At 46.1% G+C, this 23,184-nt stretch overlaps 1 pseudogene; it reads right to left on the reverse strand.

Moving 5' to 3' along the window:
- Positions 1 to 23,184, reverse strand: part of LOC142652477 (meprin A subunit beta-like) — an 85,584-nt pseudogene that overhangs the window by 9,441 nt on the left and 52,959 nt on the right.

Genomic DNA, 23,184 nt, shown 5'->3' on the forward strand with positions numbered 1-23,184 from the left:
CATAAACGTCCAATTAATATTTATCAACCCACATGTAAAAATAATTACAAGTATAGTGGGCTTTTCTTTTAGTCAACAATAAATTGTACTCCGTTCCCAGACTTCCTTTCTTCTTTTTTTCTTTGCTCCCTTTTGTTCATCTTAATCTATTTCTTCCTCCTCTCTCCCTTTGTATTTCCCTTCCATTTCCTCTACCTCTGCCCCCACCCTTTTTCCCCTCCTCTATTTCCTTCTCCTTCCAGCTGTTATGCAATGGACTGCATTTTTCTTTGGCAATAATGTCATAGGATTGAACACTCCTGAGAAAAGGTTGTCTCTCCTCCGTCTTTTGTGGATAAAGAAAGTATAAGTGGTCTTCATTCAAAAAACTCTTGAATGAATGCTACTCTTTTGTAGCAATGCGGTGCCCTCTTTCAAATTTCCAAAGTACCCTGATTCTTATCAAAGCTGTTATTTGTAAATGAAGAGGAATGAGCATTTTACTCTCCAGAGAGGTGCCATAGAAGCTGGGATCAATTTGTGCAAATGTTGAGGGCTGGTTCCTATTTATTAAAGGGAAGCTATTGGGTAAATTGTTCACACTTGATAATGTGTACCTAGCCAACACAAACCAATTGACTGCCCTAGATAATATCCTCTCCAAGTGTAGTGTCTCTGCCATACTCACCAACTGGTAGACATTTGGAGGAATTGTAATCAATACTCTCGTCATTACACGGATTACTCCCCTGTCCACAATGTTTACTCTAGGATGGATTATTTTTTTTATATGCCATGCGGATGTCCCCATAATTTGCTCCTGTTCCATTTATTCGATAACTTTATTGGATCACACCATGCTTCATGTTTCCTTGACTATCCCCATTATGTTACCCAGGGCCTGGCAATGGTGACTGAATGAGTCCCTCATCTATAACGAGTCAGTATCGGGAGTTGTCCAGACAGATTTGATAAACTCCTTTTTTTCTATTGCTAAGCCCACCCTTACATTTGATTATAGAGCACTAGCTCACAGACACAGGTCTACCCTCGATCCTTCTGGCTCAAGCAGTGTTACTTGAGGTATGGAAGAGGTGACCCTTGAACTTAAGTCCATGAAACCGAGCAAAGTTCTAGGACCTGTCGGCTTTACAGTCTCCTACTAAAATAAATACTCTGAGTTGCTTCTTGGACCCTTGGTACAAGCTTTCAACCCAATCTCAGCAGTGTCCCGCTCCCTGGAGAAACGGTACAGGCTCATATCACGGTCATAACAAAGGAAGGCAAAGACCCTAGAGTATGTACCTGTTACCGTCCCTTATCCCTCTTAACCCCTTCCCGCAAAATCACGTACAGTTACGTCATGGGAGATGGACTGTTCCCGCATCTCGACGTAACTGTACGTCATGGAGATGAAGCTGGCTCAGGAGCTGAGCCAGCGACATCACCGCCGGGTGACAGCTGTATGTTACAGCTGGCACCCTGAGGTATCGGCCAGGACCGGAGCTAGCCTCCGATCCGACCGATTAACCCCTCACATGCTGCGTTGAATAGCGATCGCAGCATGTGAGGAGTTTATAGCCACCGGCGCCCCAGCAACGTGATCGCTGGGTTGCCGGTGGCTGCAAAGGCGATCGGAGGGCTAATGCTTACCTCCTGATCAGCCTGTAACGGAATCCTCCTATGCCCCGTCGTCGGCGGGGCCCAGGAGGCTTCCGGTACCATCGACAAGATGGCGCCGGCTCAGCTTCCGGCTCAGAAGCTGAGCCGGCGTCATCAGCAGTGGGTGTCCGCTGTATGTTACAGCGGACACCCCGATGGATCACCAGGAACCGGAGCTAGCTCCGATTCCTGGCATTAACCCCTTCGATGCAGCGATCCATTGTGATCGCTGCATTCTAGAGGTTTGTAGCAAATCGGCAGCCTTGCCACGCGATGGCAAGGCTGGCGACTGCTACCATGGCAACAGGAGCCCTAACAATGGACTCCTGTCTGCCATTACGTAAGCTGATTAGGCCCCGCCCAGAGGCGGAGCCTGATCGGCTTGCTGTCAGTGAACAACTGACAGTTCTAATACATTGCACTACATAGGTAGTGCAATGTATTAGAACATCAAACAAACTTTTGGACCTTCAAGTCCCCTAGTGGGACTAAAGAAAAGTGTCAAAAAAAGTGTCAAAAAAGTAAAAATAAAAGTTGTAAAAAATACAATAAAAGTTTCAGAGGACTTCCGGTTCCGGCGCTGGGATGTGAGGACGGAGCTGCATGAGCTCCTGAAGCCCTGATCCCCTAACCCATCTACGCCACACACCCGCAGGATATAAACACCCAGGCATTAGGAGGAGAGGTGGGGGACAAGAACCGGGAGGTTTATGGAGAGATATCTCCTCCGGAGCGGCAGCAGAGAGATCTCCTGTCCGGCCGAGCACAGCACACGAGGTGAGGGGCCATCCAAGATGGCGGCGCCGCTGCAGCCACCACTTTCACAGAGCCGGTCTCAGAGCCCAGAAATTCAGAGGGAAGTGCTATCGCCGTCGGTAATGACTGACTCACAGATTGATTATCGGAAGCTGGCAATTGAGGTAGCTACCCAACTGGCCCCCGACATCAGAGAATCCTTAATAGCCACAGTCACAACAACGCTCCAAAAACTCCAAAATGAGGTGACATCTCATGGCAATCGACTAGATGAATTGGAGCAGCGGGTTGGTCTCATGGAGGATGAATCAGCAGGGGCACATACCTGCATTAGAGACCTAATGCGAGATAACACAAAACTCAGAGACCGCTTAGAAGATCTTGAGAATCGGTCCAGAAGAAACAATTTAAGGATAGTGGGACTGCCTGAGCATATTAGACCGCAGCTCCTCCAGGGCATCTGCGAGACGGAGTTACCAGAAGCGCTAGGTCTGACCAGATCTTGCAGAGTGGAAAGGGCACACAGAGTGGGCCCCCCTGGTCCGAGCGCCAACGCCAAAGGAGAGCCGCAAAGCAGACCGCGCCAGGTGATCATGCGGTACTTGGATTACAATGACAAAGAGGAACTTTTGCGCACTTTCAGGAACCGTAATACCCCTTTGCATATAAGGGGGGCAAAAGTCATCCTGTTTGCAGATTATTCGGCAGAAGTCACAAGGCGGCGGAGAGCATTTGGAGGGGTTTGCACCTCCCTCTACAAACGCAAAATTAAATTTCAGCTACAGTATCCGGCCACTTTGAGGATCATGCAGACGGATGGCGCCACCAAGGTATTCCACAATCCTGAGGAGGCGGCATTATATGTAGACAAGATCCCTGGACTTCGGGGCCCTAGACAATCGGGAGAGGAGACGGCGAGTCAAGATACAGGAGGTGAAGGTCCCCGTACACGAGTTTCTTCATCGAGGGACTGTACATGGTCAGATATCGCCCGCAATTCCACTTCCTCACCCAAGCAACAACGGGCAGAATCGTCGAAGATGCCACATCGACAACGCTCAGAAAACCGGCTTGCAACCATCCCGGACTGATAAGTATCGCATAGAGGCTCCATGAGCGCATTTGATTGTGCCTTATATATTAATGTGGCAATTGGTCCTGGTGGGATTTTATGCCGACAAAATTCCTGCTATAATAGGCATAAGCACTTGTACCCGTGTTGTATAGGAAGCCCAACTTATTTTGATACTTTAAAAATTAAAATGTGAAGTCCCAATATATCACGAAAAGATGGCGGGAAGGGGAGGGGGGGAGGGGTCACAGACCAGAAAAAAGTGAAGTTATGTATGCCAATTTAAAGTTTGTCTCACAGGAAATGCTGGTGACATTCCTGGATGGGCATTTTGTTGTTAAAGGTTGTGCCAATTCTCTGGCACCGAATGTAAATGTTGTTATTGTAATGTTGGGAGCAATCTGGAGCAGACGCCGCCGGGCGGCTACCAAGGCAGCAAAGCACGCTTGCCTAGAATTAGATATTTATGACCAGTCAATTGTGAACCTTTTCGGAACGCCCACTTTATGCAGCTGACCTCGTGGAATGTAAAGGGGCTTAGGTCCCCTAACAAGAGAATGATGGTACTCCGTCACTTAAAAAAACTCCATACGGACATCGCTCTTCTTCAGGAGACACATTTGGAGGAGAGCGACTTCCACCGCATGAAAAAGTTGTGGGTGGGCCAAGTATACGGCTCTTCAGCTTGTGGCCGTAAAGCGGGGGTACTTATTTTAATAAATAGAAACCTGGTACATGAGGTAATTCATACTGATGCAGACAAGGAAGGGCGACTGCTCCATATTACTCTAAGCACACCATGTGGGGTATTAAGCATTTATAATGTGTATGGACCTAATAGTGATAATATTGCGTTTTTCAATGGTTTGGAAAGGGCCCTTATGTCAGATAATGTCCAGCACAAAATAGTGGGAGGTGACTTTAATTCAGTTTCTGATCACAAGGAGGATAGACGCACACACAGTTCACAAAGCACGGGATCCATTCCAACAGGGGCTCCCAGAAAACAGGACCGAGTGTTGGGACCTCTGATGGAAAGAATACACTTAATAGATCCCTGGAGAAGGGGTAACCCGGATGCCCGGGAATTTACACATTACTCCCACGCTCAACAGTCCTGATCCAGGATTGACTACCTCTTAATATCCCCAACACTACAACCGAGGCTGAGGGCCGCTGAGATAGGGGACCTAGTGATCTCAGATCACGCCCCGGTACGAGTAGATTTTCAGGAAATATATCCCAGAGGATCAGACTTCATATGGAGATTCCCGGCTCATTTAGCAACTGATGACACCTTTGTGAGACAGCTAAGAGGGTGGTGGTTAGAATACACGTCGACGAATTCAGAACACAGAGATGACCCCTCACTGTACTGGGATACGGCCAAGGCAGTGCTGAGGGGGAGGATAATGGCGTATACTGCCAGCAAAAAACGGGAAATAACACAAAAATTTAATGCTTCTAGTGCTACACTGAGGGCAACCTATACAGCATATTTGGCACACCCTACATTAGATGCCAGACAGGCCTGGATTCAGGCAAAACACTCTTTTGACGAGTGGGCAGCTCAGAAAGAAACAATATATACTCGAGACTTTGAAGCTACTTTACATAAGTTCGGAAGTAAGGCGGGTAAACTTTTGGCCAATATGGCTCGAGGAAAGCGCTCAGTGCAGCACATAGCGAAATTAAGGGATCATAATGGGCGAGAAACATGCGATCCAACTAGTATTAATTCCATCTTGGCCCAATTTTATGAGGAGCTGTACTCTGATACATCTTCCCCTCCGCTGACAGACACACTGTTAGACAAGGTCACTTTACCGGTCATCTCCGCGGAACAGTTGCAACTTCTAAATGCCAGGGTCACAAGGGGGGAGGTGGATGAGGCAATAAGAAACCTTAAAAATAGTAAGGCGCCTGGCCCAGATGGGCTGACCGGCGAATTTTTTAAAGTAATGCGGGAACAGATTACGGAGACTTTGGTCTCCTTGTTTAACAATGCTCTGGGAGAGGAGGGGTTACCACCATCAGCAGACACATCTTATGTGAAATTATTGCTTAAACCTGGAAAGGACCCCCTACTACCAGGATCATATAGACCCATATCGCTCATAAACGTGGACGCTAAACTCCTTTCCAAAATCATAGCTGATAGGTTAGCGAATATAATGCCGTTCCTCATAGCCCCAGAACAAGTAGGTTTTATTAAAGGTAGGTCGGCGGTCACCAACATTAGGACGGTTCTGGCAGTGCTAGATAGAGTACAGCATAACCCATTTCCGGGGGAACATTCGGCTTTACTTTTACTTGACGCGGAGAAAGCTTTTGACAATGTCCGTTGGAATTGGTTAGATGCTGTCCTGGATAAGATGGAAATAACGGGGGCATTCAGGATATTATTACACCACATATACAAAGACCCTAAGGCTAGAATCTCCACACCAGGCTTTCTGTCTAAACCATTCCGTCTATGTAAAGGTACAAGACAGGGGTGCCCGCTATCGCCACTGCTGTTCAATCTGGCTTTGGAGCCGCTGGCACGTTATCTGGCGTCATCCAATTTATATACGGGCATAAGGGTGGGGGAGATGGAGGTCAAGGAAACGTTGTTTGCAGATGACATCTTGTTATTTCTCGCAGACCCCCTTAAAGATGTTCCGCGTATCTTCCAGGCATTGAACGACTTTGGGAGCTACTCAGGGTACAAAGTTAACACGTTAAAATGCCAGTTATTAGATTTGGGAACGCAGGACCCAGCATATAGGCGGTCCCTAGCCTCCCTGGATGTTGAGATGGCTAAGTCAAACATTACTTATCTGGGTATTAAAGTGGGTCGGGCACCCAACTCGCTGTATGATCTAAATTATCCCCCCCTTATACAAGATATCCAAGCAGATCTTCTGAGATGGCACAGTCTACCTCTATCACTGATGGGAAGGAGCTGTTTGGTCAAAATGTCAGGATTTGCGAAATTACTCTACCCGCTCCAGACTATCCCACTTCTGGTCAAGCACTCAGATATCAATACACTCAACTCATCATTTACCAAATTCATATGGGGGGGGAAGAAACCAAGAATAGCGCTCACGAAACTCATGATGAGGAAGGCGGAAGGAGGGGTCAATTTCCCTAACATTCGGGGTTATAACCTGGCCTGCTTGAGTAGACATCTGCTAGATTGGAAACACAACACAGAGTTCCACTCCAATACTAGACTGGAGAGACAGCTAGCAAAACCTTGGGATCTCATGGCTCTGGTACACACAACGTTCACTTGTCTCCCAAAGATCGTCAAGAAATCATCTCTGTTACGAGATACCATCATTGCCTGGAAGGTATTGCGCAAACACTATAACCTCTCTTATCGCATTTCAAAACATATGCCCTTATGGCAGCACCCAGAGTTTGCAGCAGGAAGATCTAACAAGCTAATGTCAGAATGGAGGGAGAAAGGGGTAGCGACTCTGGGGGATATGTTCCACGCGCAGGATAAGAGGTGGTTAACCTTGCAGGAGCTCCAGAATAAATATGTTTTTGTTCGGCATCAGCACTTACAGTACTTACAAATAGTTAATCACTGTAAAACTAAACTAGCGGATGTAGCGGATGAGGTCCCCCCCAACCTGTTTGATTCATGGTTCACGGACAATCACAGACACTCCATTTCCCAATTATATAGTACACTCAGACCAACACTAGTGAAGATGTCCCCGGGGCAGGCCTTTGGGAGATGGGAAAAACTGTTTAATTTACCAGGCATTGAAAAGCATATTGAAAAAGGGCTGGTGGATTTCAGGGCACACGTGCACAACGAAAACTGGAGGGAAACTCATTTGAAGATCATTCACCAAGCAATATATGCATTTACCCTGGCCCCCTCCGCCTCACAACCAGATAGGAAAACGTCATGCCCTAGATGTAATATCTCAAAGACAGACATGTATCATGGCCTTTGGGCGTGTGCACATATTCAGCCATTCTGGGGGGAGATAACATCCTTATTGCAGCAGGTGGGCAGGTTCCATGGGAATTTAGGGCCAATGGAGGTCTTATTCCATATACAACATGATGGAGAATTAGAAGAGACAGAAACGACACATTTAGCTCCCATGGCCCATGCCACACTGATAGTGGCAAAGAGGTGCATACTCCAAAACTGGCTGGTAGCTGAAGTACCGACTCAGAACATGGTGGTCCAGGGGTTGAGGAAATTGTTTTATCTAGACCGCATTGGTATATTACAGAATAAAGACACGCAGAGCAAAAAATTCTTTGAGAAATGGAAGCTTTTCCTCACAAAATATTTCACCAGTGAAGAACGAAGGGACATCATAGATCCGTTTACGGGAACGTCATGGTACTTGATTGAAGATCTTAAGGGCACTTTAGGGGCACTGAAAATATCACGGGAGTAAAGCATATATATCCTCTGGGATTTCTTTATTCTTGCGGACTAGCTGCCTGAGTTGGTGAACTGCTTCACGAAGCTCCAATTGTTATGTATGCTCCAATTTCTTATTTGTTCTGTGTATTGTTTAGTTATGTAAGTTAGGCAGATATGCAAAGTTATGTAACAATGTTTACAGGAATACCCGACATGTGGGGTTAAAGGAAGGGAAGGATAGAGGAGATAGAGGAGATGAAGGAGGGCTGATAGCCCATGGGGAATAACTTCCAAGATCAAACCTAGTTTGCTGGGAAGCATTCACTATCACATGTTCATTTATACATTTTTTTGTAATGTTTATTATTATGGCAGTGCATTACTGTATGATTTGTGTTTTTTTTGTGGTGAAAAAATTCAATAAAAATATGTTTAAAAAAAAAAAAAAGTTTCAAATAATAACACAAAACACAATCGCCCTTTTTCCCTTATCAAGTTATTTATTATTGAAAAAAATAATAAAGCCATACATATTTGGTATCGCTGCGACCGTAACGACCTGAACTATAAAAATATTATGTTATTTATTCCGCACAGTGAACGCCGTAAAAAAAATAACTAAAAAATACTGACATAATTGCTATTTTTTGGTCACTTTGTCTTCCAAAAATTGAAATAAAAAGTGATCAAAAAGTCGCATGTACCTAAAAATGGTACCTATAAAAACTATAACTCGTCTCGCTAAAAACAAGCCCTCATACAGCTCCGTCGACGAAAAATTTAAAACCGTTATGGCTCTCACAACTTGGCGACAGTAAAAATCCATTCTCTTTACAGAAGTTATTTTATTGTGCAAAAAGTTGTAAAACATAAAAAGTGCTATAAATTAGGTATCACCGGAATCGGACTGACCCGCAGAATAAAGGTAACATGTAATTTATAACACGTGGCGAACGCTGTATAAAAAGAACTAAAAAAATATGCCAGAATTGCTGTTTTTTGGTCACCTTGCCTCCCAAAAAAAAAGGATAACAAGTGATCAAAAAGTCGCGTGTACCCCAAAATGGTACCAATAAAAACTACAGCTCGTCACACAAAAAAAAACAGCCCTCATACCACTACGTGTATGAAAAAATAAAATTAGTCAAGGCACCAATAAGCCAGGAAATAAAAATATGCAGTTGTGCCGGCCCGAGGGGAACATTTCTTCTGTTTCAAGTGGCGAATTATCAAGGCCCCTAAAATTAGGGATCCAGGAAGGGAAGGGCCCAAACATATCTGCTGGAAGTGAGGGTGCCCGTATTATACCAGGACAACACTTTCCCAGCAAAATTCCCCAAACTTCAAAGGTGCCGAGTGCGGACCAAAAGGGGGATAAGTAAAGACCATTTATTAGTGCGACACCGGCCTGTGCAGAAAGGATTGTGTCACAGCGTAACACACATCTATGGATTATTTTATTGGTTTTTTTTACCCCACTATACCACCTGACTATGCCCCTTATATAATCCGCCCGCCTTACATGTGCCCCCACATTATAAACGGAAACACCAGTAAGACTCCAAACAAAACTACTACAAGCAAAATCCACGCTCCAAAAGCCAAATGGCTCTACCTCCCTTCTGAACCCTACAGTGTGCCCAAACAGCAGTTTACTTCCACATATATGGCATCGCCATACCCGGGAGAACCCTTTTAACAATTTTTGGGGTGTGTGTCTCCAGTGGCACAAGCTGGGCGCCACATATTGGCATATCTATTGAAAAACCATTTTCACTCTGCAATATCACGTGCACACCAATTTCTGCCAATCAGCTGTGGGGTTAATATGCTCACTACACCCGTAGGTGAATACCTTGAGGGGTGTAGTTTCCAAAATGGGGTCACTTCTGGGGGGGATCCACGGTTTTGGTCCCACAGGGACTTTGCAAATGCGACATAGCGCCCAGAAACCAATCCAGCAAAATCTGTGCTCCAAAAGCCAAATGGCACTCCTTCTCTTCTGATCCTTGCCGTGTGCCCAAACAGCAGTTTATAACCACAAATGGGGTATTGCCGTACTCCAGAGAAGTTGCTTTACAAATGTTGGGGTTCTTTTATTCCTTTATTTGTTGAGAAATGAAAAATGTTGAGCTAAGGCTACGTCTTATTGGAAAAAAAGGATTTTTTTTTATCTTCACTGCCCAATTCTAATAAAATCTATGAAACCCCTGTGGGTTCAAAATGCTCACTACACCCCTAGATGGATTCTTCAAGGGGTGTAGTTTCCTAAATGGAGTCACTTTTTTGGTGTTTTCACTGTTTTGGTCCCTTAGGGGCTTTGCAAATGCGACCTGGTCTCCGCAACCCATTCCTGCTAAATTTGAGCTCCAAAAGCCAAATGGCGCTCTTTCCCTTCTAAGCTCTGCCGTGTGTCCAAACAGCCGTTTATGACCACATGCGGGGTATTGTTTTACTCGGGAGAAATTGCTTTACAAAAGTAGCGGTGCAAAAGTTTCCAAAATGGTGTCACTTTTGGGGGATTTCCACTGTTTTGGTACCGCAAGAGCCTTTCAGACCCGACATGGAGCCTAAAATATTTTCTAATAAAAAGGAGGCCCCAAAATCCACTAGGTGCTCCTTTGCTTCGGAGGCCGGTGCTTCAGTCCATTACCGCACTAGGGCCACATGTGGGGTATTTCTAAAAACTGCAGAATCTGGGCAATAGATATTGAGTTGTGTTTCTCTGGTAAAACTTTATGTGTTACAAAAAAAATAAATGAAAAATGAATTTCTGCAAAAAAAAAAAAAGAAATTTGAACATTTCACATCTACTTTGCCTTAATTCCTGTGAAACATGTAAAGGGTTAAGAAACTTTCTAAATGCTGTTTTGAATACATTGAGGGGTGAAGTTTTTAAAATGGGGTGAGTTATCGAGGGTTTCTAATATATAAGGCCCTAAAATCCACTTCACATCTGAACTGGTCCCTGTAAAATTAGCCTTTTGAAATTTTCTTGAAAATGTGAGAAATTGCTGCTAAAGTTCTAAGCCTTGTGATGTCATAGAAAATAAAAGGATGTTCAAAAAACGATGGCAATCTAAAGTAGACATATGGGTGATGTTAATTAGCAACAATTTTGTGTGGTATTACCATCTGTCTTACAAGCTGATACATATAAATTTAGAAAAATGCAAATTTTTGCAATTTTTCGATACATTTTGGTGTTTTTCACAATTAAATACTTAATGTATCGAGCAAATTTTGCCAGTAACATAAAGTCCAATGTGTCACGAGAAAACAATCTCAGAATCGCTTGGATAGGTAAAAGCATTCCGGAGTTATTACCACATAAAGTGAAACATGTCAGATTTTAAAAAATTGGCTGTGTCCTGAAGGCCAAAACAGGCTGTGTCTTGAAGGGGTTAAATGTGGATCTTAAAGTTTTGGCATTAAGACTTGCCTATTTACTTCCAGATTTGATACATCTAGACAAGGTGGGTTTTGTCTCCGCACAAGAATTCAGAGATAATACAATTAAGATCTATTTTAATGTGTGGATTCTGAAAAACTTAAATTCACTGTAACCTCTGATCCACCTCTTGAAACTATTGGTGACAACCTGCGCAAATGGTCTACAGGCCTGTACACTTGGTTTGGCTGCTGTACCATTTACAAAATGAACCCTCGCCTGCTTTATATTTTACAATCTCTCCCGTTATAAGACCCCACAAATTTTTTTCATTTATTAACCCGGGACTTGACAACATTTATATGGGCCGGTAAACATGCCTTCATTGGTTGCTCCCTTCTATTTCTACCTAAATCTAGGTGCAGGGTTGGTCTACCGGATCTAAAAAGATACTACGAAGCCTGCCAACTTGAGAGAGTCCTTGATTAGTATAGACATGGTGACTTGAAACAATGGATCTCATAAAACAATCATTTTCTCCCATTCCACTGCACTTGTTGTGGCTGGGCTCTGATCCCCCCACTGGCATTGGCTTACATCCAACCGTAGGCTCGACCCTATCTATTTGTAAGTAGCATATCTCCACAGCTCTGATTTCTGCGCCCCCCCCCCTTGTTCCCCATTCCAAGGAATCCACAATTCCCACCTGGTCTGGAAGCAGGTCCCCTCTGGGTTTGGCAGACAACAGGTAAATCCAGAGCAGTTCACTTTCTCTCCAATTCAAGCTGGTTATCTTGTGAGGAGCTAATGGTTCACATGAACCCCATTCCGATGGGCTTTTGGAGAGCTGTCCAGCTCTTACAATTCTTTTCCTCCCTCAGCCAACTATAATACATCTCTGAGCCCATCTGAGTGGACTTCTAATGGTTCAGGCCCCATCCACCATTCTTTATCTGTGTTCTACTCAGTACTGGTTGTTCCATTTTTAAACCGTCCTATTCAACTAGTGAAAAAACGATCTGCACCTTATGCTACTCACCGTTTAAAGGTATAGGATATTTGAATTTACGCACAAATTCTTTATCACTAGGAAGTATCAAGAAGTTCGGTACAAATTATTATCCAGATAGTATTATGTAAACTGCATAAGATCTATCCATCTGGCTTCCTCTTGTGTTTGCTATGTTGTTAAAGAGACTCTGTCACCAGTTTATCATTTCCCTATCTCCTAACGAATCCAATATGCACTTTGCTGCTGATAACTACAGTGTGATTTGTTTTGAAAAAGGTTTATTATTTGCAAAATTATGAACATTTTTCTAAATATGTAAATGAGCTTTTATTAGACAACTGGGAGGTAAAAGCAGCGGATTCTCCTGAGGTGGAGCTACCGAGCAGCCTCTGACGCTGACCTATCAGCATGAAGCTGCTTCACACACAGTGTGAAACTAAAGCTGGGGGGAAGGGGAATCACTTCAAACAGCCATATCTTGGGCTGTGGACCACCTAGAACAGCGGTTCGCAGTTTTAGCTGTGACACAAACGGAGATATCGTCAGTTGAATACACAGTCTGGAATGGAAGCTGTATACTATATGATCACACTGTGTTGCTGGGCAGGGAAGGGGGCAGGGGCGTAGCTAAAGGCTCATGGGCCCTGGTGCAAGAATTCAGCTTGGGCCCCCCGTACCCCTCCCCAACACCACAAGACCCCTGACATGCCTATGGCCAGCCGCCTTGCCCAACAGCCCCTCGAGTATATTTCCCCCCCCCATAGCCGCCCCCACACAGTATAATGCCCCCGTAGCTGCCACATACAGTATAATGCTCCCCGTAGCTGCCCCCATACAATATAATGCTTCCTGTAACTGCCCCCATACAGTATAATGCGCCCCATAACTGCCCCTATACAGTATAATGCTCCCCGTAGCTGCCCCCCACACAGCATAATGCCCCAACACAGTATAATGCCCCTCATAAAATCCCCCATACAGTAGAATGCCCCATAGCAGCCCCATACAGTATAATACCCCCATAGCAGCCCCATACAGTATAATGCCCCTCATAGCTGCCCCCACACAGTATAATGCCCCCCATAAAGTATAATGCCCCCATAGCAGCCCCATACAGTATAATGCCCCTCATAGCAGCCCCATACAGTAGAATGCCCCATAGCAGCCCCATACAGTATAATACCCCCATAGCAGCCCCATACAGTATAATGCCCCTCATAGCTGCCCCCACACAGTATAATGCCCCCCATAAAGTATAATGCCCCCATAGCAGCCCCATACAGTATAATGCCCCTCATAGCTGCCCCATACAGTATAATGCCCTTCTTAGCTGCCCCACACAGTATAATGCCCCCATACAGTATAATGCCCCCTTTAGCTGCCCCCACAGAGTATAAAGCCCCCATAGCTGTCTCCCTACAGTGTAATGCCCCCATAGCTGCCCCCATATCAGCCCCCCCGACAGTATAATGCCCCCATAAGGTATAATGTCCCTCATAGCTGCCACCATATCAGCCCCCCAGACAGTATAATGCCCCTCATATCTGCCACCATATCAGCCTCCCATACAGTAATGCCCCTCATAGCTGCCACCATATCAGCCCCCTCCTTATACAGTATAATTCCTCCATATGTGCATAATAGAAAAATATTGCCCTGTGTTCTGATTAACTCGGCGCTGACAGGCGCGATGACGTCACTAAATCGCGCCTGTCTGCGCCGAGCCGCTAATAGCTCACGACAGTGAATGCTGGAGGAAGGAGCTGTCAGCTCCTTGCTCCAAGATTAAATTCAACTGAATCTGCGTTCCTGAGGACGCAAATACAGTTGGAAGCAGGACCTCGGTGAGTGGCTCGCGACCCCTGGAGGTCTTCACACGATCCCCCAGGGGGAGTGTGACCCACAGTTTGTAATGTATTGTGTCTTGCAGTTTGTGTTTGCTGTGGAGAGAGGAGAGGGGGGCCTGTAATTTAAAGCCCCCCTCTCCTCTCTCCACCACAAACACAGACAGTACAATACAACAGACAGTACTATACAATACAATAAAATACAATACAACACACATACATTACGGGCCCCCTCTGCAGCTCACCTGCAGTCTTCCATGCTCTTCCGCATCGGCTCTTCCACAGTGGCTGGAATGCCCCCTCTCGTGACGTCACGGTCACATGGTACACTGAGTGTACCATGTGACTGTGACGTCTAAACAAACCATGTCCGTAACCAGGAAGTGCCGGCATCACGGCACGTACAAACTTTGTATTAGTGCACTGCATGTCAACGGGGGCCCCCCAGGCTTGTGGGTCCGGTCGCAAGTGTGTTCGTGGCGACCCCTATAGCTACGCCACTGGAAGGGGAGAAGCTGTACAGTGTCATACAGAAAACATTATACCGCCCAGAGTGAAAAGAAGAGTCACCTCCTATTTGGCTATTGGAGCAACATTAGTATATTTAGAAAAATGCTCATAACTTTGCAAAGAATAAAAGTTTTTTTTAAAACCAATCCCACTGTAGTTATCAACAGCAAAGCCCCGATTAGTTTGAAGATAGGGAATTAATTTACTGGAGTCCCTTTGAGCAGAAGGTTCTCTGTTACACATGTTTTGGGACTGCCCCTGGTTAGCTGACTTCTGGAACGGAGTACATAAGTTAACCTGCAAGGTGCTCCTAATTCCGCTACGGCAATCCATGACTTTATATCTCCTGCGCCTTTCAGGCCTCTACCTGAGAGCATATTGGAAATAAATACTGAAACATTTTGTTAATGCTGCCGGATCCTGTATCCCAGATCTCTGGAAATCTACCTCCCCATCTTTGGCCCACTGGGTTCATAAGGTAGATGATATAATGAGAATGGAGGAGATCACTACATTGCAACATGACACATATACTTCTTACTCAACTTCATGGGCACCATGAATTCTATTCCCGGGTTAGGCTTATTATTGTTCCATCCTAGCTGGAAATCGTTAGGTACTCTTTCTCACCCCTTTTTTTCTTTCTCGTCTCTCTCTCCCTTGCTTTCCCACCCTATTCCTCGCCCCACTGTTATGTTTATGTGTATTTATCATATATTTCTCTGTATAAGCTTCTACCTAATGTGACCTTATCTTCATAATATGCTAAGGGAGGGTGTCACGAGGCGGGGTGTGTACTCACTGGGCCGTAGCTCGTAGTGGGATGGCAGCTGGCCAAACAGGTATGGTACAGTCTCTATAGTCCAGAAAGGGTACCTGAGGCAATGTAGACAGTAGCAAGGCTGGCTCGGCTGGGACCAGGCAGCAGGTAGACATCAGACGTGGAGTAGTAGAACAGGCGTGGAGATGCAGCAAAACACGACAACAGCTCAACACGGCAGTAGACCAGGATGGTACTGGATAGCACGGGAAACAGGATACAGGTACGGGGAACACTGGGAAGCTGGAAGACACTTAGGAGACCATTTGCAAGACAAACTTTGGGAAACGGCAACAACGCTCAGGCGAGGATAAGAAGGGCGGTGACCTTGTGACGACGCAGCACAGCAGCAGGGCCGAGGTAGTCGAGGGGGAAGTTAGAACGACAGACCGCGGTCATAGACGTTACAGTATCCCCCCTCTTATGCCCCCTCTTCTTGGGGCCAGAACGGGAGAGAAACTTCCTTATGAGGACAGGGGCATCGATGTTCTCCTCTGGCTCCCAAGACCTCTCTTCTTGGCCGAATCCCCTCCCAATCCACCAAATAAAACGTCCTTCCTCCCACCTTCTAGGTGGCTATAATCTCCCTTACATCGAAAGTCCCTGACGAATCGCCAGGAGCCACTGCGGAACTAGGAGTCCTAGATTAGCGGTTCAGGACCACAGGCTTCAGAAAGGAGACATGGAAGGAGTTAGGAATCTTGAGGGTAGGAAGCAGCCGCAGTTTGTAAGACACCGGATTCATTTGTAGCAGAATCTCGAAGGGAGCAAATTTGCAGGACGGCACCCTCAGCTGGATATTCTTTGAGGACAACCAGACCCTCGTACCTGGAAGAAACTGAGGAGGATCCTGTCTTCTAGTTTCTGCTTTTTTCTTCATGTGGTTCACTGCCAGCAGAATAGAAGATCGGGTCTGTTGCCATATTTGCAGAAAGTCCCTGAAGGTCGAGTCAGCTGCAGGCACCTGGGACATAGTCTACGGCCAACATCCTCGAATACCTCTTCCTGTCTCTACTATGAAGAATGGGCTGGAGGTGGTGGACTCACTAGCATGGGTATTATAGAAGAATTCTGCCCACGGGAGCAGCTGCACCCAGTCATCATGTCGTCTGGAAACAAAGTGCCGCAGATAGTACTCCATAATTTGGTTAATCCTCTCGACATTAGACTGGGGTTGATAGGCCGAAGAGAAGTCCAACTTTACACCAAGGAGACCGCAGAGTGCTCTCCAAAACTTCGAAGTGAACTGGACCCCTCGATCCAAGACAATATGCAGAGGCAAGCTGTGCAGACGGAAGATGTGTTGTATGAAGAGGTCAGCCAGTCAGGGGAACAAAATGAGCCATTTTAGAGAATTGATCCACCACCACCCAGATCACACTGTAACCCGCAGAAAGAGGGAGATCCGTGGCAAAGTCCATTGCAACATGCTGCCAGGGGGCATCGGGCACTGGCAGTGGTTGGAGCAGACCAGCTGGTCTGGAGTGGGCAACTTTATTTGCTGTGCATACCGTACATGAGGAGACGAAGTCCATGACATCGCGGGCAGCGTGGGCCACCAGAACTGATGGGCGATTAAGTCTTGGGTCTTACGAGTACCCGCGTTACCTGCCAGCTTGGAACTGTGACCCCAGCGTAGGATTCTTCCTCTGTCTGCCAGACGTACAAACGTTTTTCCTGGAGGAGTGTCCCTAACCTGCAAAGGGTTCACAGAGAAGATGCAGGAAGGATCAATAATATGCTGTGGGGACTCCACAGTGTCCTCTGTTTCAAATGACCTAGACAAGGCATCGGCCCTCACATTCTTGTCAGCAGGTCTATAGTGGAGTTCGAACCGGAACCGAGCAAAGAACAACAACCACCTGGCTTGACGAGGATTCAACCGTTGAGCCATCTGTAAATAGGTCAGATTCTTGTAAACCGTTTAGACCAGGATAGGGTGGACTGCGCCTTCCAGTAGGTGACTCCACTCCTTCAGGGCCAGCTTGATGGCCAGTAACTCCCGATCCCCAATCGAGTAGTTGCGCTCTGCGGAAGAAAACAGTTTGGAATAGTAGCCACATACCACAGTCTTGCCTTTAGAACCTCTCTGGACACAGGAAGCGTCCACCTCTAAAGAAAACTGTAGGGGCACATCAGGGTGGTGAAGAATATAGGCTGAGGTGAAGGCTTTTTTCAAGGTCTCAAATTCTGCCTCTGGAGTCCATACTTTGGCATTCATACCCTTTTTTGTGAGGGAAGAGATGGGGGCTGTCAATGATGAGAAGTTGGGGGATGAACAGCCGGTAGAAGTTGCCGAATCCCAGGAAGCTATGTATGCCCCTTAAGACTTGGGGGCATGGCCACTCCAGGACAGCCTTTACCTTCTCAGGGTCCATCTTGAGGTCCTGATCGGAGATGATGTAGCCCAGGGAGGGAAGAGATCTTTTTTCAAACATGCACGGGATAAAGATGATTCTCCCTTAGACGAAGCAACACCTGGCGGACATGACTCTGATGAGTTACTGGATGTGGGGAAAAAATCAAAATGTCATCGAGATACACCACAACACAGATAAAGAGGAGATCATGAAAAATGTCGTTGACAAATTCTTGAAACACCGCGGGGGCGTTACACAGGCCGAAGGGCATCACCAGGTATTCATAGTGCCCATCACGTGTATTAAATGCGGTTTGATTGAGGCCTCGGTAGTCAATGCAGGGGCGGAGGGATCCATCCTTCTTCTTGACAAAGAAAAACTCAGCTCCGGCCGGGGATGAGGACTTACGAATGAAACCCCTCTCCAGATTCTCCTTGATGTAAGTCGACATAGACTGAGTCTCCGGCATGGAGAGAGGGTATACTCTACCGCGAGGAAGAGATGAATCAGGAACCAAGTAGATCGGACAATCATATACTTGATGAGGTGGCAAGGTCTATGCTTCCTTCTTGTCGAAGACATCAGCGAACTGAGAGTAACAAGGAGGCAACACTGCCAATGACTGATGCGGAGAAGGCTGCGGTGGATGGACATGACCCAGACAGCGGTCAAGACACTTGGGACCCCACTGGAGAACCTCTCCAGAGTTCCAATCCAGGACTTGGGCGTGCAATCGGAGCCAAGGCAAACCCAGCAGCACAGGGTTGACGGCCTTGGGAAGAACAAACAGGGAGACAAGCTCCGTCTGAAGAGCTCCCACATGAAGTCTCAATGGCTTGGTCATGGATAAAACTGGGTCAGGCAAAGGCAGTTTATCTACTGAGGCGACGATCAATGGCCTTTCCAGATGGACAGTGGTCAACTGGAGAAGATCCACAAGTTCTTGACAGATGAAATTAGCTGCAGAGCCAGAGTCCAGGTAGGCAGAAACTGGATGGGGCTTCTCTCCAGCGACGATGGTCACAGCAATAAACAGATTGGAAGAGAGTTCATTATTAAATGCAGTAGCGCCCAGGATTGTCTCTCCAACCAAACCTAGGCTTTGGGATTTTCTGGCTTTTGTGGACATGAGTAGCCAGCAGAATCAGGTCGTCCAAAGCAGGTGGTAGGTCTCGGGCAACAAGTTCGTCCTTGATCTCGGGCGATAGGCCATGCCAGAAGGATGCTACCAAGGCCTCATTGTTCCAGGACAGCTCTCCTGCCAGGGTCCGGAACTGGATGGTGTATTCGCCCACAGAGGTGTCCTCTTGGCGAAGGTTGAAGATAGCAGTGACTGCCGACGAGACTTGTCCTGGCTCCTCAAAAACAGTACGGAACAACCGCACGAACCCCTGGAAGTCTTGAGTCTCGGGTCACTGACGTTCCCAGATTGGGTTCGACCATGCCAGGGCCTTGCCAGGAGGTAGAGACACGGTGAAGGCGATCTTGGTACCATCCGACGGAAATGCTCGGGCTTGCAGGGTAAAATGGATATAGCATTGGTTCAGAAATCCCCTGCACATACTTGCGTCTCCATGGAACCGAGAAGGTAATGGCAGCAAGAACCGGGGATCCGAACCGGAACTGCCAGGAGGTGTAGCAGGAGGGTTGGAGGAGGAGCTTGTATAGAGGCAGGAAGGGAAGCAGCTAGCGCCCCTAGCTGCTGCGCCATGGAGTCCACTGCCACAAGAAGTTGATCCTGTCTTGCTCGGAGATCCTGCAGGTCCGCCTCCATGGCTTGGGAGGGTGACATGCCCTTAAATTGACCAACGGGGTCCATGGCCTGAGCGTACTGTCACGAGGCGAGGTGTGATTTACAGACGAGGCGGGTCTCTGTGATTTACAGCACAGCAGGCGTATTCTCGCGAGATTACGCTGTAAACTGTCATTCACAGCGAGATCTCGCTGTGCTGTGCTGTAAATCACACACACGCTACAGAAGTAGTCAGGAGAATGAATACATGTCACGTCCTGGCTGGAGTTAAAGTATATTCATTGTCAGGACACATGAGTAGCGTTATAGTGTGCTTATGTGACTGCAAATAGCGATATAGCAATATCGCTATCTGCAGTGTAAATGAATGGAGAGAAGTGCATGACGCCGATTGGTCACTGATTGGTCAGCGTCATACACTCCTCTGTACAACGCCCACTTGGCCAAAAAGTAAAACGCGCCCAGTTGTTCATTGAGAAACTCATTAGCATAAAGCTAATATAGGTCATAACTCAGTCATAAATGATAGTTTTTCTAAATAAAAAACATTGCTGTAATCTACATTACAGCGCCGATCACATCATGTACAAGATAGACCACTTATAATGTGGTGACAGAGCCTCTTTAAGCTATCTACAAGGGTGTGTGTGTGTGTGTGTGTGTGTGTGTGTGTGTGTGTGTGTGTGGCATTATCTACAGAGGGCACTGTGGCATTATCTACAGAGGAAATGTGGCATTATCTAGGGGGTGTGTGGCATTATCTACAGAGGGCACTGTGGCATTATCTACAGAGGGCAATGTGGCATTATCTACAGAGGGCACTGTGGCACTATCTAAAAAGGTGCTGCCCAATCTTCATATTCTTGTGTCTGCCAAATGCTGCCAACTGAGCAGCCAGACTGCATTTAGTGACACTTAAACTGGAAAACTGGATTGTTAAAATAATCACGTGGAGTAAACTCGCAAATTTCCGTTAAGTTTAATCCTAGCCATATTATTATAGTAATGTAGTATTGTTATAGTAATGTAGTATTGTTATAGTTGTTCAAATAACTAATTGATTAACAATAATTTTGTATTGTATCAAATTTGAAAGTAATGCGGCCAATTTACCCGGCCGATTTTGAGACCACTGCTCTAGCTGATATGTTATCATGCAGAATGCCAGAAGAAATACATCTGAATTCATAAACTTAGATGTGATCGATAATAGCTGGATCTTGCGTGTCGGAGACACGCAGGACCAGCGCTCACCGAAGCCACCAGTCCCGCTGACCTGACAGATTTGCATTTGACCCCGAGATATAAATTCTATGTATACAGGAAACATAGAAGCTGTATCTCAAAAAGTAAATATTTGATTTTTTCTTATAAAAAACAATTCAAATGTTGATAAAAATTAAATAAAACATTGATTTAAAGACAACCTTTCACCAGCCCATACATGTGCAGTTGAGTGCACTATGTAATAGTCTAAAGTGACACAAAGATTGTGCAGCAGTGCCTATGTTTCTAGCCTCCTCCGTTTTTATATATCGGTGCCGTTATATTCGGCACCCAATATGTAAATAACCCCCTGAACTGGCAATGGGGGGTTCTCTCATTTTCTCTTCAGCTCTTGGCAGAAAAAGACGACAAGACTGCTTGATCTCGTGAGAGATATCACACTGCACAAGCCGCTCTGATACTGTCCGTAGCTGATTGGATAGTATCAGAGCGCTAAGTATCACGCCCCCTCCCATTTACAATAAAAGAAACACCCCATTGACAGTTCAGGGGGTTATTTACATATCGGGCGCCAAATATAATGGCCGCAATATTAAAATAACGGAGGAGGCTAGAAACACAGTTTAAAGTGACACAAGATTTGTGCAACAGTGCCTATAACATGGTGCACTCAGCTGCACATGTATGGGCAGGTGAAAGATTCTCTTTAATAAAACGTACACAGCCTTTAAGGAGTTACACAGACTCTATAGCCTAGTTCACACAGAGTTTTTTGGTGCTCTTTTTGACGCCCAAAATCACCTCCCATTGATTTTAATGAGAGGCGGAGGAAAAAAACGCTTGCGGGGAAAAATAAGCGACATGCTCTTTCTTCAGGCGTTTCCATCTCTGACCTCTCATTGACATCAATGGGAGGCAGAGAAAGCGGTTTTCGCTGCGTTTTTTGCCCGCGGTGCTCAATGGCCGTGACAAAAAAATGCTGCAAAACACGCCGCAATTAGAGTGCAGGCAGGTGAGCATCCCGTCTCAGGCGGCGGCCTGCTGTCTCTCTAAGGGGGCGGCGGAGCCACTGAAACCAACCGCCGCTACTTCCTCCTGCACCATAATTTTATCTGCGTCTATAGAACGCAGATACAATTACTAGCGCAGGCAGGGCAAGGAACACTAGTTCCTTACCCTGCCATTTAGCGCATTTCGATGATGCAAGCGGAGCGTTGTGTCTTTGGAAGGCACTGAATGGCAAGGCACGGATGTTCCTTGAACCCGCCATTCAATGCCTTTCAACGATGCAAGCGGCGCGATAACATCATTGCGCCACTTGAGTCATTGAAAGTCCCTGCCATTCACAGTTTCGATGATGCAAGCAGCGCGATGACGTCATTGTGCCACTTGCGTCGTTAAAAGGCACTGAATGGCAGAATTAGGATGTTCCTTGCTTTGCCATTCAGCGCCTTTCAACGTTGCAAGCAGCGCAATGATGTCATCGCGCCTTTTGCATTGTTCAGCTCCAGCAGGCTTGTTCAGAAGAGACCAGGCCTGCATTGCTAAAGGACCGCGCGGGAACGGGACAGGGGCACTATCTACAGGGGGCTCTATTTGCGGGCGCTACCTACAGGGGTCTCTATGAGGAGGCACTATCTACAGGGGGCTCTGAGGGGGCACTATCTACAGGGGGCTGTATGAGGATGCACTATCTAAAGGGGGCTCTATGGGGGCAGTATCTACAGGGGGCACTGTCTGGATGTTTGTGTGGGGGCACAGTTTATGGTGCTTTTATAATCAGGGACACAATGTATGGCGCTATTATATTTAGGGGCGTAATGTGTGGCACCATGACAATTTTATCTTCGTTTATATGTGTGGAAATGTTTGAAAAGTGAGGAGCTAAAGACATCTGAGCAGCAAATTGCAGAAATGGGCCATGGCCGGGAGAAGTCGTCATGAGGTCTGGACCGGATGGAGAAGAAAAGCGAAAAATAATTACTCCGATCTGAGAAGATGTCACCTGTGAGTCACTCAATGTAAATGTTTATTCTTCCTCTAATCAGTACTGTAGTAACTGTATGATCTGCAGCAAGATGATGGGTGGTATGATTTTTTTTATGAAACAGCAACTTACAGCATATCCTTACCATTGTTCGGGCCATGCTGGGAGCAGTAGTTTTATGCTGTAGAAACCTATATGGCAGCAGTTACACTGAATTTGCAAATTATCTCTGAACTGAGCTGTATTTGTGCTGGTACTGTATTTATGTACTGAGCATGGGTCTGGTGTTGTATTTATGTACTTAGCTTGATCCTGGTGCTGTATATATGTACTGAGCTTGGTTCTGCTGCTGTATATATGTAGTGAGCTTGGTTCTGCTGCTGTATATATGTACTGAGCTTGGTTCTGGTGTTGTATT

The sequence above is a fragment of the Rhinoderma darwinii genome, chromosome 5, assembly GCF_050947455.1.
Source record: "Rhinoderma darwinii isolate aRhiDar2 chromosome 5, aRhiDar2.hap1, whole genome shotgun sequence".
In the NCBI taxonomy this organism is placed as follows: domain Eukaryota; kingdom Metazoa; phylum Chordata; class Amphibia; order Anura; family Rhinodermatidae; genus Rhinoderma; species Rhinoderma darwinii.